At 43.4% G+C, this 18,005-nt stretch overlaps 1 protein-coding gene and 1 long non-coding RNA gene across 6 annotated transcripts in view; both read left to right on the top strand.

The window, feature by feature from the left end:
- The window catches only part of LOC134224100 (poly [ADP-ribose] polymerase tankyrase), a 60,774-nt gene that overhangs the window by 25,236 nt on the left and 17,533 nt on the right, over nt 1–18,005 (top strand). The gene's annotated exons all lie outside the window — the stretch shown is intronic.
- Nucleotides 15,561–16,630, top strand: LOC134223178 (uncharacterized). Its single transcript, XR_009982470.1, has 3 exons — nt 15,561–16,189; nt 16,256–16,401; nt 16,465–16,630. It is a non-coding gene; the product is annotated as an uncharacterized LOC134223178 (long non-coding RNA).

The raw sequence follows: 18,005 nt of genomic DNA, 5'->3' as shown, positions 1-18,005 counted from the left end.
GCTGTTGTTGTTGGTCGAGCTTAATCCGTTCCTCCGCCGCCCCGTCGCGGTACTTCCCTCTGATTAAATTGCTCAGTCAATCTTTTCTATTGTCGCTGGAATCATTCGTAACCGTGCAGCCGTACCTTATGACTTTTTGTGTGTGAACATCGTTTGTATAAGCTTTTTGTTTTTAATCATGAATGCGCCGTGGCTCATTTGTGCTTATTCTGCGTCTCGAATGACTCAAGAATTGTCGATTTCGACACGTCTCATGTGAGACGACCGTATAATTCAAATGGGAGGTGTCGACAATTGTCACTTCATTCGAAACGTCTCACCTCATACGAGACGCAGAATAAGCACAATTGTGTAGTAAAGATTTTTCCTGTGCACGTATGGAGTATACACGCTTATTTTATCCCGTTCTGTCTTGGATCCGTTGTCATAATGAATTCTACCTTTTTGCCTTTCTCATATATTAAGTGAGTGTACCGAAAGGCTTCATGTTCGCTCCAAAATCAAACTGTTAATGAAAGGTTACTAAACCCATAGCGTTCCTGAGAGTAGACAGAGACAATAAGATTTTTCCTACATTTCCATCTGGATTCAAACATTGCAACAGAATATTGCTTCACCTTCAAATACAAAGAAAATTTGCACGTATTTTTGATAAGAGGTCTATTACCCTACTGCAGCGGTTCTCAACCTGGGGTACATGTACCCCTGGGAGTACCTTCGCTGGACCCAGGACAACAATGCGTGATGGCGGATGAATTACAAATCCAATCGAAACTTATCAATAAAACTTAAATTGATAATTGTGTAATTGCCTTGTGGTACAAGACTTGTTCAGAATATGCATAGCGATCAGCAAATCAAAGCCTATAGAATCCGGCCTCTGCAACAGGCAGAGTGTATGCAGAGTTGTGCAACAAAAATCAAAAAGACAAAACGTCTAATGGAAAAAAATCAAAAATCGTCACCTATTCGATACAAAGTGTTTAATAATATGTTAAGAATATGCTTCTGAACTAAAATCTAGAGTCTGAAGGTATGGAAGCCTCCATTTGAGAGCCACGAAGGCTTTTTTCCGGAAAGCCCAGTTGCTTCGTTGCAACAGAATAGGAAGCACTTCTATGCTTGTCGAAAGCCTCCTATCAAGAGGCTCGGAAACCTTCTTTCAAGAGAATCCGTAGCCTCCTTTCAAAAGGTTCGGAAGGCTACTTTCAAGAGGCTTGGAAGGCTTTTTCAAGAGGGTCGGAAGACTCTTCAAAGATGCTCGGATGCCTTTTTTCAAGAGGCTCCTAATTCTTCTTTCAAGAGGCTTGGACTACATTCAAAAGGCTTAGAGGCGTCTTTAAAAGATGCTCAGAAGTGGCTTGAAAGCCCCCTTTCAAGAGGATCTGAAGCTTCGTTCCAAGAGGCTCGGAATTCTGTTTTCAAGAGGCTTGGAGGCCTACTTTCAAGAAGCTCAGAAGCGTCCTTTCAAGATGCTCAGGAGCATCCGCTCGGAAGCCTTCTTTCAAAAGGCTCGGAAGCCTCCTCTCAAGAGGTCCGGAATTCTTCTTTCAAGAGTCTTGGAAGACTACTTTCAAGAGGATCAGAGGCGTCCTTTTTAAGAAGCCCGGAAGCCTACTTTCAAAAGGCTCGGAAGGCTCCTTTCTAGAGACTCGGGAGAATCTTTTCAAGAGGCACGAAAGCCTCCTTTCAAGATACTCGAAATTATCCCTTCAAGAGGCTCGGAATTCTTCTTTTATGAGGTATGGAAGCGTACTTTCAAGAGGCTCAGAAGCGCCCTTTCAAGGTATTCAGAAGCCTCCTTTCAAACGTCTTGGAAGCCGCCTTTCAAGAGGCTCGGAAGCCTTCGTTCAAGAAGCTCGAAAGCTACCTTTCATGAGACTCGGAAGACTCCTTTCAAAAGACTTGGAAGCCTCCTTTCAGAGGCTCGGAAGTCTCCTTTCAAAAGGCCCGGAATTCTTTTTTCAAGAGTCTTGGAAGACTACTTTCAAAAGGATCAGATGCGTCGAAAGCTCGGAAGCCTCCTTTCAAAGAAGCTCGAAAACTTCCTTTCAAGAGGCTCGGAAGCCTCCTTTCAAGATGCTTGGAAGCCTTCTTTCAAGAGGCTCGAAAGCCTTCTCTCAAGAGGCTCGGAAGCCTCCTCTGCTTTCCTGCTTTCAAGAGGCTCGGAAGCCTTCTTTCATAAGGGTCGGAAGCCTCCTTTCAAGAGGCTCAGAAGCTCAATCTATGTACATCTTTACGGAGAGCCGCACTGTTGCTAACCGCATGTTAGTTTTATCTGTATGTGGCATCCATATAAATATAGGACTGACTTGCGGTTAGCGGCAGTATATATCCTGTTAGTTTTCTGGTCCGTTTTTCATATATCTTATCTACGCTTATTTTCATTTTCAGCAAAAAATAGGGGGTACCTCAAATAATGCAAAAGTTCGAAGGGGTACCCCTCAAGAAAAAGGTTGAGAACCGCGGCTACTGAATGCACAATGCTGGAACAAATTCAGAATTAGTCAGTGACTGCTGCTTAGCAGTGTATCCGCGAGTCTCACTTCGGCTCTTTATTTGTTTTAGAGTTGTATTCCCAAACACCTCCAAGTTGTTGTAAAGAAAATTATCCTGGCGAGCTTCTTGTTGATTTCTCGTATCTCGAAGAATCGAAAACGCTAATCATTCAACAACCTTGTTAATATATTGAATTAGTCACCTATCTCATATCTTCGAAACAATCATTGGCGATAACAATAAAATTCGGCAAAAAAACTAACAATTCCGAAACAGTGATCCATGTGTTGATTTACTTGCGCGGCACGGTCCCGATGCATGTAGATGAGACACGTACGGTTATAAAGTCTGTGGTTGGCGCAAAAAAAAGTGAAAGCTTCTTGCTGGGTGGAGTAGAGGTGCCATGAAGCAAGAGCTTTGTCTTTACACAGCTGAATCTCCAGTCGAATCGAAATCAGATCTGCTGGCTGTGCCTTCCACGGTCATAGTACGTGTAGCATCTTCAATGGCTATTTGCCAAGCTGCTTGATACAAGGAATATCAATTATTGCTGCTTTACTTGCACTTGTACTGGATGGTGCTTTTGTCTAACATTGCGTATATTATGCTCATATGAACGTGCCGTAAGCCGAACACAACTGCCAATGCCGGTCACGTGCGATTTGTTGGCCCTTGCGTCCGAAAGTTGATGCTCAGAACTAGTGATTCGTATTATTTTATTTATTCAGACTAAGGCCGAAGTGGCCTGTGCGGTATATAAGAGTCTTCTCCACTAGTGATTCATGCTGAGCATGCTTTTACCAGGACTGTTTGTTTTCAATGTGTAATTTTTCGAATTTAATTTTTAAGTATTTTTTAAATGACCTACTTCTACTTACGTCCTACTTCTTCTTGTATTGTGTATCCGGTACAAAGTTAGACGACATTTTCTACCGAAGATGTTTTTTTTCTCGAGATTAGGCAAAATTCCCAACTTCGGAAGTAGTGCGCTGGGTTCATATAAAGATGCGCTTAACAACGCATTCTTTAGTTGGACAGGTAAAACTTCGGTTCGGAAGTCCATATTTCCGAATTCTAATTTGATGCTACGCCGACAATATATCCACTACTTGCATTCAACGGTCTTCCTTCCGGATGGCAGTGGTGCCAGCTCCCATGTCTGGTGTTCTTCTAACGACTGGATCTCTTCCTCCATCGCTTTCTGTCATGCTTCCCTCTTCTGGATTGCTTCGGTATAACTTCGTTGTTCAGTCACGGAATTGCTCGTCACGTCAGTAACTTCTCGATAACGATCAGGTAAGATTAACTTCGTGCTTCTCGTGGATCTTCGTAGTTCAATTGGTAGTTCAACGTTCTCGGTGGCTTCGTCATCGCTATTGGTGAACTCTTCAATTATCCCACAGACTGCCGTATCGTACTCGTCACCTTCATCGTCTTTATTTGAATCGCGACCGATAACTTCGCTCGCTGGTATATTGACTACGTTGGGCTTCAGTGTCAATTGGAACTCGATCGTATACTCCTCCTGAATATTTTCAGCGGGCTCTTCGAGTTCGCCCCCGACAAACTTTACATCTCGGCTGATGTACACCAATCGTGTTGACTTGGCCAGGAATCTCTACGCCTTGTGCTTTTGGGAGTATCCAACGAAAATCAACTTCTGAGCTGTCGAATAGCGCTTCTTCTGAAATCTCGCGCTAAGGATCATGAAGGGAAATCGATCAATACAGTTACGCCTCTATGATCCTAAGCGCGAGAAATGTTTGGCAGATGTTCAGCGCAACCGCCCAATAGCACTGTTCCAGTTCAGCGTCGAAAAGCTCGATGAGGTAGCGGTTTCGTTGCTCCGCAACCCCGTTTCGTTGTGGACTGTAAGCCGCCGTGAATTGTGCCTTGCTGACTTCCCAACAAACAATTTAAGCTGAATAAGCTAGTTTTTTAGCTGAAGAAACCTTTTTACTTTTTAACTATTTAAGTGATTACTGCTTATTCTCGTCGGTGAAGCGAACGAAGTCGTTCATTGGTCTACTCTCCTCCTTGATCGATTCGATCAACCTTTGGTTTACGACCAAATTGGGTCTTGGCCGCCTCCACGAACGCGATGATATTGTGCAGCATTTCTGACTTCTCCTGTAGCAAGCACAACACACAGAATAGAGATGGTCGGGTTCGGATTTGGAAATTTAGAACAATGTCGGGTACGGGTTTGTGAGATGATAAAATGTCGGGTCTGGGTCGTGTACGAGTTTGGGAAATAAAGTATTAAATATTGTTTTTATTCATTTCTGGTAATTTTAAGGCATGTTCGTTGTTTGAGCCTATACCCTTTTGGGTGTAAAGAGAAATATAAAATATCTAGTTTGAGTTTTCGCCAAAAAAATAGTACGGGTCCAGCTCGGGTTTGAGACTGCAAAAATTGTCAGGTACGGGTCGGGTTCGGGCTTGATAAGATTTTTCATTCCGGGTTCGGGTCGGGTCTGGGTTTAAAAGGAATTTCTAAGTCGGGTTCGGATCAGGTTCGGGTTTACACAATGTGAAACCCGACCATCTACAGAACCTCGAAAAATCGTTGATAATGGTTATAGGAAGTATTTGTGCCACTCACTGATTGCATTTCCATGTGCACGAGATCTAGGGGCGCCTCCTTTTGGGAAAGGCGTATGGGTGATTTTACCCTTGCAGCAACATTCGTAGGCTTCGTTCACATCGCATTGACGGATCTTCAATCCGTCGACCAAACTTGCGATACGATTCGATGCAGCTGTTCGGATGGTTTCCGTCAGCCAGAAGGATGACTTCGCTTGCTTGTTTCAGGTAATACAGACCTTGTTTGAGCGTTGCAACCGTTGTTGTCAAAAATAATTAGTGCGTTTTTCTGCACCAACGACGGAACGGACAAAAAGTTCATCGCAAACGTGGGTGTGTACAGCAATTTGAACATCCTCATTTTGGTTTGCTTACCCGTGTAGTCGTAGCACTGGATAACGCCGAGACTCCGAGAAACGTTTGTCGCAGATTCGCTTCAGTAGCGAAACCTTCGACGTAAAATTGACCTTCGGGTGGGGCACTGCACGGAAACATCTCTTTCTCTTTCGTTCTTCGTAAATTTTGACGTTTACTGGCCTTGTTGTTTTCTAATTTCTTTGCAGCGAGAAAGAGACAAAGCAGTCCGTGCAGTGACCTATACTTTGCTTCGTTGCAGTGAGACATGGATCAACGTACAACCACAGACAAACAGACATAGCACATTGAACATTCACTCATCAAATTCATAGTCGTTTGAACACTAACGACATCTATTGATTTCAGTTAGTTGGGCAAATCACAAACCAGATGGCGGTAATGAGCAAACGTCAAACTAGAACAAATCCGATGTGCGCGCCACGAGTGATCGATTGGCCAACTAATGATTATTCGAATTGACCAGTAAATCAGTGAACGATGGAAATTTGACAAGTATTATGTATGTTTGTCTGTGGTACAACAGTTTGTTATTTATTTGTCTTAGAAGCATTCACCAATAGTCTGATTAGTGTTGCATCATGTTTTGGTCAGCACGGCTATTGATTATTGTTACTTTTGGCCAGTTAATCGGTGAATAATCGTCACTTCAATTTACCGTTTGAGGGGTTCCAACTAATGCGTTCCTCATCTGACCCTAATAGATTATCCATAGCTGCCTTTTCCTTCAGCACCGATACGGGCACTGAACACTGAAAACTCGCATCCGAGTTTTATGGATGCGTTGGCGAGGACAATTTGCACATCCGGTCCAACTTTTGTATACTCTTTATCAGGTCATTCTCGCTACCTAGATACATAGACGCAACGCTGCGCGGGTGCGGTTTCCCTGGCATGCAGGTTGTTAATTCTTGATTAGGGGCGATCCATATACCACGTGGACAATTTTGGGGGGAGGAGGGGTATAGCGAATGTCCATGGTTCATACAATTTTTTGAAAATTTATATGAGCAACTTTCCACGCGGGGGGAGGGGGTATCCAGAACTGACCAAAACTTGTTCACGTGGTATAAATATGGATAGTTCCTTAGTTTATCTTGATTTCGCTGATTTTGGTACGATGTCTAGAAAAAAAAAATAAATGGTAAATATTACAGCTCATGTTTCGAAATGGACAAATTGATATGAAATGTGCGAAAAAGAATCCACGTGTCTTGGAGGGACTCGAACCCTCAACCTCCTACTCTCTAGATAGGCGTGATAACCCCTACACAACAAGACCACTTAAAGGTCACAACAAGACCAAGCCATCAGAATCCGAGTACCAACCTCCACCGTGGTGTGCTCTTTTTTGCAAATTGAATATCTTTCGGATGCTTGATTTGTCCAATCTTCAGATGTGCTTTACTGTTGTATATCCACAGTCAAGCGAACTCACCTTGTTTATTCCATGTTTATTCCATTTCGAGAAACATCATATGCATAGCCAAGATATTAACAAAAACCCAGATTAATCCACCTAGCGGTGATGGCGCCTTCCTCGCGTAAAAAGGTAATAAATGTAGCCTTTACGCTTACACCTCGATGATGTACAAGAAAGGCAAAACAGTTACACCGTCTAATGTTATGATAGAAAATTTACACTAGTAGACGACAGATGGCGCTGCCAAAAGTTTCTAGAATTTCCTATGTTCGAATTTTGACTTTCGGACAATTTCATAGTACTATGAAACTGAACGAAAAGCATACTTACGCCTAAATGCGTGCAACACGAGCATCGTTATACTACGATGAAACCCTTAATGGGAGCAAGCCACGGATAAACTTTAAAAATATTCATAGATGCAAGGCATTTTTCATAACACATTATTGTTCTATGTGACTATGTCTCATCACTATTTTAATATTATCTATTTTTTGTAATTTGCAATTATTATGAAATTCAATAGTGATCAACAGCGTTTTAGTCTCTGTCGGATGCAACTTGTTGCAAGAAAATCGGTTACGAGTTTCTAAGTGAAAATTTGGCTAATGTTTTTTATGGCATTTTGTGCACACACACATACACACACACACACACACACACACGCACACACGGACAGACAGACATTTGTTCAGCTCATTGAGCTGAGTCGAATGGTATATAAAATCAAAAGTTCGAATTTGGAGTGAAATGATAGCCTTTCGGTACAACTTTGTTGTACGAGAAAGGCAAAAATGATTTTCGTACGGCCGAGTTGCTGAATAATATGCAGTTAATAATAAATAAATGTTTACTTCGATCCGCTGTGTTCTTCAGTTGGATGTCATATACAAACCCAAATTAATCCACCTAGCGGTGACGATGCCTTTCTCGATTAAATAAAGATATACTGAAGGTGGTAACCTTCGTTTTTTTCCAATTCCTATCTACCAAAAATGTTGGCAATTTTGTTTTTCTGTAAAATAAGCATAATACATTATGTTATAATCAAGTTATGACGATCGTGAAATTTTCTTTCATCCATTTTTGACAAAGAATTTATAACAAAATTATTTCAAGTATTGTCATTTGACACATATTGATATAATTGTTCGTGAGTGGACTGTATGGGAAACCTCAACATAGGCGGACCGACGGAACTCTCCGAGAAAAACCAAACCATGGAAATCGGATACCGGATAAAACAAGTCCTTTTCTTAATTTAACTTCAACGATAATTTATTTACAACTTATTTACATTACTTCGTGATATTCAACTTCACTTCTTGAATTTGCAACACGTCTCAACGAGTGGGAAGCACGGCGTACAATGATGGTGTCTTCCTTCTCGGCGGGAAAAACATCCTTTTTTCCATTCCCTTTTGGCGCGCTCCTTGCGCGCTCATTTCGCGCTGTTGCGTTGTGGCTGCGTCAAATTCTGCTTCCTTCGTGCAGCTGCGTGTGGTTGTGGAATATATCGCAGGCTGCGGTTGAGCGATACGCTGTATCATCTTATTCGGCAGGGACGGCTCGAACATCCTCCCCCGCGGATTCCTTGCACTCATTGTCCAGTATAGGCAAAGGGGCCAGTTTGTGGATTGGACGCTTTAATAAACCACCTTTGGTTCGAATATCCACAACCCGGACGAATCCATCTGATCCCAAATACGAGTTTTCCACCTTGCCCATTTTCCAATATTGTGGTGGTAAGTTGTCATCCTTGATCAGGACAACCATTCCTGGTTTAATGTTTTCTTGCCTCTTATTCCACTTATTCCGTTTTTGAAGCTCCAATAGGTACTCTTGTGACCATCGCTTCCAGAAATCTTCTCGCAGACGCTATACATACTGCCAACGAGACAGACGATTGACTGGAATACCCTCGCAGCTTGGCTCCGGAATAGCCGTCAAAGGTCGATCGATCATGAAGTGACCTGGCGTCAACGGCTCGAGCTCCGATGGATCCTCGGAAGGAGCATACAAAGGCCGTGAGTTTAGCTGAGCTTCGATTTGGCAAAGCAAGGTTGAAAACTCCGACGTGTTTAAAAGACTCGATTGACATTTCTTCTTCAAGATAGTCTTAGTGCTCTTGACTCCTGCTTCCCAGATACCACCCATGTGCGGCGCATTTGGTGGAATCATCTTTCATTCAATCTGCCGAGGCTGACAGAACTCAAAAATCTTGAGAGTTGTTGCTTGCTCCTTAAAAAGCTTATATAGCACGTTGAGCTCGTTGCGAGCCCCGACGAAATTTGTCCCATTGTCGGAGAAAATCTGTTCAGGGACACCACGTCGAGAGACGAACCGCAGCAAGGCAGCAACGAAGGCATCGGCTGACAGGTCTTCCACTAATTCCAGGTGAATGCCCTTCGTTACCATACAAACAAAGACACTAATGTATCCCTTTACAGGTGCTGCTTTTCTTCCAGTCTGCTTAATTAGGATGGGACCCGCAAAATCAACGCCAACCTTCACGAAAGCGGGAGCTTTATCACACCTTGCAACGGGAAGACCCCCATGAATTGAGTGGCACACGGAGGATTTAACTTGAAACATCGCACGCAATTTCGGGTTACCTTGCGCACAGCAGAACGAGCTCCCACAATCCAAAATTGGCGACGTAATTGAGCCAGCAAAGCCGAAGGTCCAATATGCAAATTCTCACGATGAATGGCTTCAATCAGACGATGGACCATTTTATCTTGATTAGGCAAGATCCACTGGTGTTTAACGCCATAGGGTAAACTCGAATTTCGCAGTCGGCCACCAACACGAATCATTCCATCGTCAAGAAAGGGGTTCAATGTAGAGAATCTTTTGCAGTACTCACCAGACTCGATGATGCCAACTTCCTTACCAAAATGCTGCAACTGAACCACCCTGACGATGAGTTTCAAGGCGGTACGCATCTCTATCACTGTTGGAAACCGCTGTGTGGTTCTCTGCTGCTTAACCTTTTGTTTCGCGTTCTGGCAAAACGCAAAACATATGCCAAAACTCGCTGCATCTTCCTGAAGGACTCGAACTTAGAAAATACAGGCAACTTCTCCAACAATACCACCGCAGAAGAAATAGTGGCACGCCGTAACTCTGGAACCTCTTCATCGGACAGTGGACCTGGTGCCACCACCTGATATTCTTCACTGCGCAGGAACAAAGGACCATTCCACCAAAGATCATTCTTCTCAAGACTACTAGCAGATTGGCCACGCGACACTATATCGGCTGGATTATCCAGCGTATTCACATATCTCCACTTATGTCCAGTAGCGGTAATTTCACTTACCCGGTTTCTCACAAACACTTCCAAGCGTTCCGGGTTTTCGCTAGCCAAGCTAGCACCACTTGATTGTCTGACCACATAGTGACATCCCGAAAGGGCAGCGCTAATGCCGCCAACACCTTTTTCACCAAACGGCTCAGCAAAAGCGCTGCTAAAAGTTCCTTTCTTGGAATCGTCAGCACAGTCTTAGGGACGATTTTGGACTTTGCACACAACAACTTCATCACCGCAGGTTGTCCAGGTAGAATTGACCTGATGTACACACAGGCGCCGTATGCTTCCAATGTTGCGTCACCAAACCCATGCAGCTCAAAAGCAATGGCCCCAGTGACCACCACGTGACGAGAAATTCGCAGATTCGTAACACCACTTAACGCATTCAGGAAATTATCACAATGTTTCTTCAGTTCACCTGTGAGCTCGTCATCCCACTCTAGCTCTTCCTTCCAGATATTCTTTATTAGAAGTTTGCCAATTAGAATAACCGGCGCCACCAGACCCAAAGGGTCAAACATTCTGGACACGAGCGACAGCACTTGTCGCTTCGTTGTATTACTTTTACTTACTGTTGAGAGAGACACAAACTGCAGAGCGTCCAAATCTGGGTTCCACATAAGGCCCAACGTTTTAATCACTGCACTACCACCTTCGTCGATGCTGACCAATTCGTCCCGCTCATTCTTAGGAATCCGCTCCAACAACGTAGGATTATTGGAAGCCCACTTATGCAGAGGAAATCCACCAGTTCCAAGCATATCAATTAACTGCGTCTGGGCTTTGCTTGCTTCATCCAAATCATCGAAACCGAACAAAGCGTTGTCCACGTAAAAACTATTCTTAACGATGTCAGCAGCCAGAGGATACTTTGCGCCTTCGTCGATGGCCAGTTGCAGTAGTGCCCGTGTCGCCAAGAATGGGGCAGACGCCGTACCATAAGTGACGGTTGTCAGCTCAAGGACACGGAGTGGATCGGTGGAACTATTTCTCCAGAACACACGAGTAAGCGGTGTATGTCGCTGATCCACGAGAACTTGTCGGTACATTTTGGCCACATCAGTAGCCAGCACGAATAACGGGAAACGAAACCGAAGAGCAATGGATTGCAAATCACTTTGGATTATGGCACCAATTTTCATTACGTCATTGAGTGACCGACCAGCAACCTTGGCAGACGCATCAAACACAACACGGCACTTAGTGGTTGTATTTGAAGGCCGCAAAACAACATGATGTGGTAAGTACCACTTGAGGATATCATGCGAATCCTTGCGTACATCAACCTCCTTGCAGTGGCCAAGACTCTCGTACTCAGCCATAAAATCCTGATACTGCTGTTTCAAGTCTGGATGCAACGAAAGTCTTCGTTCCAGTGCATAAAATCTCTTCAGCGCCAACGACCTAGAATCAGCCAATTCGCTGACGGATTCCTTAAGCGGCAGCTCCACGATGTACCGCCCAGATGCATCTCTTCGATGAGTCTCTCGGAAATGTTCTTCACATTCTGCTTCTTCACTGCCACATTCTTCTGTATCTGCAACGTCTTCGACTTCCCAAAACCGTTGAATGGAATGGCTTAATTCATCCATGGTGACTGTGTGCGTGTGAACCGCTTCATCTGGAAACGCACCGTCATCGAACACACCACCCACGACCCAGCCAAATTGGGTCTCACGCAAAATTGGCAGACTGTCACCCATTGCTATTTCACCAGGCAACAACAACTTAAGGAACCATTCGTTGCCCAGTAGCATATCTACCTTACTTGGATTTGAAAATGTCGGATCAGCTAGCTGAACATTAACGGGAAGCTCCAACGCGCTGACATTGATGACCGATGTTGGCAAATCCGATGTCACCTTGTCAGTTACCAGACACTTAACGTTTGCATGGAAATCATTGTACCTCGACGACAGATGGACCACACCACAGTTGGATGAATGAGTCTTCGTGTTATTCAACCCAAGGCCGTGATGTTCGGCGAACCCAGTTTTAAACCCAACAAATTCACTGCTGCTCGAGATATCAAATTAACTTGGGAACCACTATCCAGTAAAATTCTGCATGGTGGTAGTTTCTATCCAAGATGTCCACTACCGCTGTAAGCAGCAACACTTGCTGCGTACGAGATGCCAAACTGGAACACAATGCTGTCGTCGGTGTTGCTGATGTTGACGGGCCCTCTTGATCTGTTGCTAGCTTCGGAGTCGGCTTAATTGATGATTCCAAAACTTGCTTGGGTTTTTCCTCAGCATGAAGGAGAGTATGGTGCCGACGTTTGCATCTTTGGCACGATTTTTCCGACGAACAATCGACACTCCGATGACCTCTGCGTAGACAATTGAAACAAACATTTCGTTCTCGAACCTTGACCAATCTTTGCGGGACAGTGAGGGATTTAAAGTCGGCGCAACTATGATTAGCATGTGATTTTCCACAAAATTCACATTTCGTTTCTGTCTCGCTCGAAGACACAACTGCATGAGATTTCTGCACCGACGACTTGTTCGTTACAGAAACAGCCCTAACTGGAGCCGAATATGACTTCTGACTGCTAGCCTCGACTCTTTCCAGGATGAAGGTCTGTTCCTTCAGGAACACCAGCATGTCTTCGTAGTCGGGTAGCTCTCCATGCTTAACGGTTGACTCCCAAAGATGACGCACATCGTTGTGCAATGCAGCTGCCAGTAGATGGATGACGAAATCCTCTCCTACTCCTTCGAACTCTCGCTCCAGGAACTTAAGACCTTCAACATGTTTGCTGCACTCATCCACTAGAGCCCGTAACTCAAAATGGCTCTTCTTCACCATACGCTTCAGATTCAGCAGACCGTTCACATGAGAGTCGATAGCATGGCGCTTATTCTCGAACCTCTCTTCCAAGATTTGCCACGCGTGGGCGTAGTTGCCCTCGTTAATGGTCTTGGCATCAATCAGACCAGCTGCACTTCCGACCAAGGATTTATCCAGATGGTATAGCTTCACTGCTGGCGGATCTGGACCCTTATCCACGAGATCCTTGAACATGGCCTTGAACTTCGGCCAACTTTCATACCGGCCATCGAATGTGGGCACCGGCATGCGAAGCGGTTGATGGATAACAACCGGTGCTTGTAGGTTCTGGTTACCTATCCTTGCGACGACATTTGCGGCCATCTTGTTAGCATCGAGCTTAGTGAGCTGTTCCTCCAACAAAATGGAAACAGTATCGTGAATGATGTCAAACTCCTCATACTGTTGCTCATGCTGTTCGCAGTCATCAGTCAAAACGACATCCATGATTTGGTCGTGAGCAACGTTGTACTCCTTATAGGCTGCTTCCAACTTCGTCATATAGACCTTTACCTCAGCTTCCGTCAGCTGAACCACTTCATCCCCATCTGGGCGGATAGTATTGAGGATGCGAGACACCTTACCTTTTGCTGCGCCACGACGGCGGACGAGTCGTTGGATGTTCTCCATGACTGTTAACTTTTCCGTCAACTTCAGTTTTCTCTTCTGCTTCTTGCTTAACGGAGTGGAGGAATCTAGAGTAGACTGCCCAAGTGCAGAACTAGCTCCAGAGTCTCCGGTTTTTTGATGCTTCGAAACACTTTCTTCCGGCATGCCACTGTAGACACTACATCCAGCCAAGCCTTATGCTCGACGTTGGTTGGGAACACAGCCAAGTCTATGCTCACGCAACCGGTCACTTGGGAATCCAAGTGGCCAAACCAGAACACTAGCTTCAAAGCAACTATCTTCACTTACTTCGGGGTACCCTACCCCACGTGTTGAGCACTTAATTACTCGCTTAATTAGTTTTTTCGATGGATAAGATCCATCAGCACTTTCAAAATGGCGACCGCACACCAGTTTTTCTTCACAAAATGGCGGCGTCGCACAATCACTGTACTTCTTCGATGGCGGCCATTTTGCTCACACCATCACTGTTTGAATTTTCCGACTTTTTCGGAATCCACTTTCAGTTTTGCACTTTACGGTTCTTCATCCGGTTCCGGAACAGTCGGAAAGACACTACACTATACTCGATCCGGATCGACTGGACCAAATTTATGTTCGTGAGTGGACTGTATGGGAAACCTCAACATAGGCGGACCGACGGAACTCTCCGAGAAAAACCAAACCATGGAAATCGGATACCGGATAAAACAAGTCCTTTTCTTAATTTAACTTCAACGATAATTTATTTACAACTTATTTACATTACTTCGTGATATTCAACTTCACTTCTTGAATTTGCAACACGTCTCAACGAGTGGGAAGCACGGCGTACAATGATGGTGTCTTCCTTCTCGGCGGGAAAAACATCCTTTTTTCCATTCCCTTTTGGCGCGCTCCTTGCGCGCTCATTTCGCGCTGTTGCGTTGTGGCTGCGTCAAATTCTGCTTCCTTCGTGCAGCTGCGTGTGGTTGTGGAATATATCGCAGGCTGCGGTTGAGCGATACGCTGTATCATCTTATTCGGCAGGGACGGCTCGAACAATAATTGTTATGACTAACTGGTCGGGTTGGTATATAACATCATGGGTCTCCAAGACTTCTATAAAAGGTTCGATCTCGGAGTGAAATGTACACGAACATTTTGAAAATTAAGCCAATAATTCTCAAGGCCGACTTAAATATGACGTTAAATACATTTAAGATTATTCAACCAACGACACCCCCACTCCCTTTCGCCAAGGCAACGATGCCATTTTTGAACGATTCCTAAATATTAATAGAAGACTAGAAAAACCGCATACATAATATAATATGGAAATGAGGAGATGTATAAAACGAAAACTATATTCAAATTTGCCCTTGAAATCACCCAAACTTCACCATTACTCCACACCACCCAAACCAAACAGCATGTTGAAGCATCAATGAAACCCCTCTTTTCCCCTTCCAATGTATGACACAAAACAAACGCAAACACCACCATGGCCACGAGTGTACGAACCAGCAGTTAATCGTGTCGTTATCGAGTGCAATTTCTGTTGCCAACGATTGAACTTACAACTGTGTTGGTGCGAATACTCCGATAAAGTATAATGGCAATAATCAACATCGAGTCCACTCTCAACTTTGAAGCGCGTGCGTTGTTCGTCGATTAGTTTTCGTGTTCAACACGTTCCACATTGCAAGCTTTGAAAAGCTTTGCTCGTTGCGTTAGCGTTATCGATATTGCCGTAGCGAGGATTCTAACCCATCAAGCGAAAGTAAATTTATATTTTAGCATGGTAGCTGCTCAATGCTCGTAGTCCCGTTTATATGGGAAAAAATGGAAAACTGCCTAAACCATTTTAGGGCCGATGTCCACGTAGCGGTTTTGAACTTGCGTGCACGCGGCGTCCACGCATTTGCGGTTGGAAGTACCCAACATCACATAGAATCATGCACACGCACTTGCGTTAACGCGGCGTCGACTCGCGTCTCATTTGCGGCGAAAGCTACCGCAAAGTCACCGCTTTTCCCCACAGGAACGCAGCGTGCACGCGAGTATTTTTTTGACATTTCTCTATTCTTTTTCTTTCCAACAAGATTTCTAGTGGGAAAATCTGCAGAAAGAATCTGTCAGAGCGAAATCAAAACAAACAAAAATACTTCGCTAATCAGTTCATTTTGGTTTCGCAAATTAGTTTGCAAATAACAAAACGTTTCAAATCTAACTTCTTTAAATAATAGTGCTAGTAATAGTTCGGAGCAGCAAGTGTTTCTTTCGCTCCTATGTTAATACCAGCCGTGATCAACACACCTTTGGAAAGAAGTGACAAGCAAACATCCCAGGCTGGCGAATAGTGTTAAAGTCAACAGAAATATGTGCGCGATAGTGACGTTGATTGTACCAACTTTATCAGAATAAATTGATTTCCGAACAGACGGCGATGTGACAGTTTTGGACTGAATGACGGAGCAGGCAAAATACAACCAACAAAGTGTATTCCGCGGGACCCTGTATAAACCAAGGCAGGCGATACCAGTTCCATGGGAAGAATAATAAATGTAAGTTCGATACCGAGATTCCTATATGTTAGCTTTTCTATTGCTGATAGATAAACATGTTTTTAGGAATGTTGACGTAAGGATGTCGTCAAACAATGTGGATTGCAATTGCAAAAAGAAACGGGACCACATTATGAGATGATGGCGAGCCACAGTAAGACTCCGGGATCAGTGCGACTCTTCTAGTGTTGTGGGCAACGCTATTGCGATACGTCCGTATTGCAGTGGAGTGAAAATCGGCTCTGACCAAAATGTTTAATAAATTTTTATTCCAGAACAAAATGATTCGTCCCTATTTAGCTGATAAATTAAATTAATAAAGAATCGTACCCCAAAGACAACATATGATGGATTCAAGATAAGAACAATTAAATGTCTGGATCCACAATTATTCAAGATTAATCTACCCCTATGAAGTAATAAATTAAGTTCGAAATAAAGAATAAAGAACATTATGAAATTATAACAATAATTATTTATTATAATTGTAGAAAATATATTGGGATAAAGCAAAGCAATGTCAAATTGTTGCCTCTCTGTATTGAAAACGTGTTTTCGGATTGTGTGGCATGATTTCAATTTCACAGCTCAACAATTAATTTCGGAAGTTCGAACTTTTCATTTTAGAAGTAGATAATGGGTGACTTTTAAATCGACAGTTAATTGATTTTTCTATACTCTCTACTAGATAGTATCAATGGAACTTTTTATTTTGGGATAATACTGAGTTACTTGCTCTAGTCTTGCGTCATATAGGTATGTAAAAGCTAATGGCATGTTTTTAATAGCATTACCCATTGATTCTTGTTTGGGGGCAATGAGCTTCATTCAAATCAAAATCAAACTTTTAAATTTGTAATTCTTTAAATATTTCACGTTTGATGTCTTTATGTGAATCGATAACTCGATTCATATTGGAACAGAATGGAAAATGACAAACTGACAACAGCTAGCAGGTGGATGACATTTGGCGTGACAGATTGGTTTGACGTTAGAAGTTTTGCGGCAAATTACCGCTTGTCGTGTGCATTCATAGCCTGATTCAACGCCGAGTAACGCTGCGTCAACGCAGCTTGAAAAACCGCTACGTGGACATCGGCCCTTAATTGTCAGCTGCGAACGCATTGATCAATCATGATGAAATTAAATAGCATGTAATTGGAAGAGTGGCTCTGCGGAATGCAACTTGTTGCGATAAAATCAGTTAAGTCTAAGTACATGAAAATCGTGTGAGTTTTTGAGGTTGAAAAAGTGACCATACAGACACACAAACATACACACACATACATACACACACACACAGACATCATCTCGATTAATCAAACTGAGTCGAATGGTATAAGAAACTTTGCTATCAGATGTTCCTGTAAAAAGTTCGTTTTCAGAGTGAAATGATAGCCTTTCGGTACAACTTTGTTGTACGAGAAAGGCAAAAAGGTTGAAGGAAACACATAAGGCTGAAATCACAAAAATCTGAAGGTATCAGAAGCTGAAAAGTATTGAAAGGCTGAATTTGAGGAAATGATAAATATGGAATAAACAAAGCATTAAAAATATAATGATATGGAAATGCTAATATCATCTTCCAAACTTGGACGTACATGTTCATGATAGCGTTAGAGGCGAAAGTATAGAATTGATAGTTCCGTTAGGATACGGCAGGCATGAAGAATGTTTTTATATAGAAGTCGATTTGAAAGCGAGCGGAGGGCAATATTTGTGATGGCATATATCGCACGACCTTCCTTCTGCCAAGCTCCCGTATGAAGGGGGAGGGAAGAATATCAGTGTGGAAGCTGATATATCTCCACTGGCA

This window comes from Armigeres subalbatus, chromosome 3 (genome assembly GCF_024139115.2).
Source record: "Armigeres subalbatus isolate Guangzhou_Male chromosome 3, GZ_Asu_2, whole genome shotgun sequence".
NCBI classification, from domain to species: domain Eukaryota; kingdom Metazoa; phylum Arthropoda; class Insecta; order Diptera; family Culicidae; genus Armigeres; species Armigeres subalbatus.
Note: the sequence above shows the minus strand (reverse complement) of the source record. Positions and strands in the feature narration are given on the sequence as shown.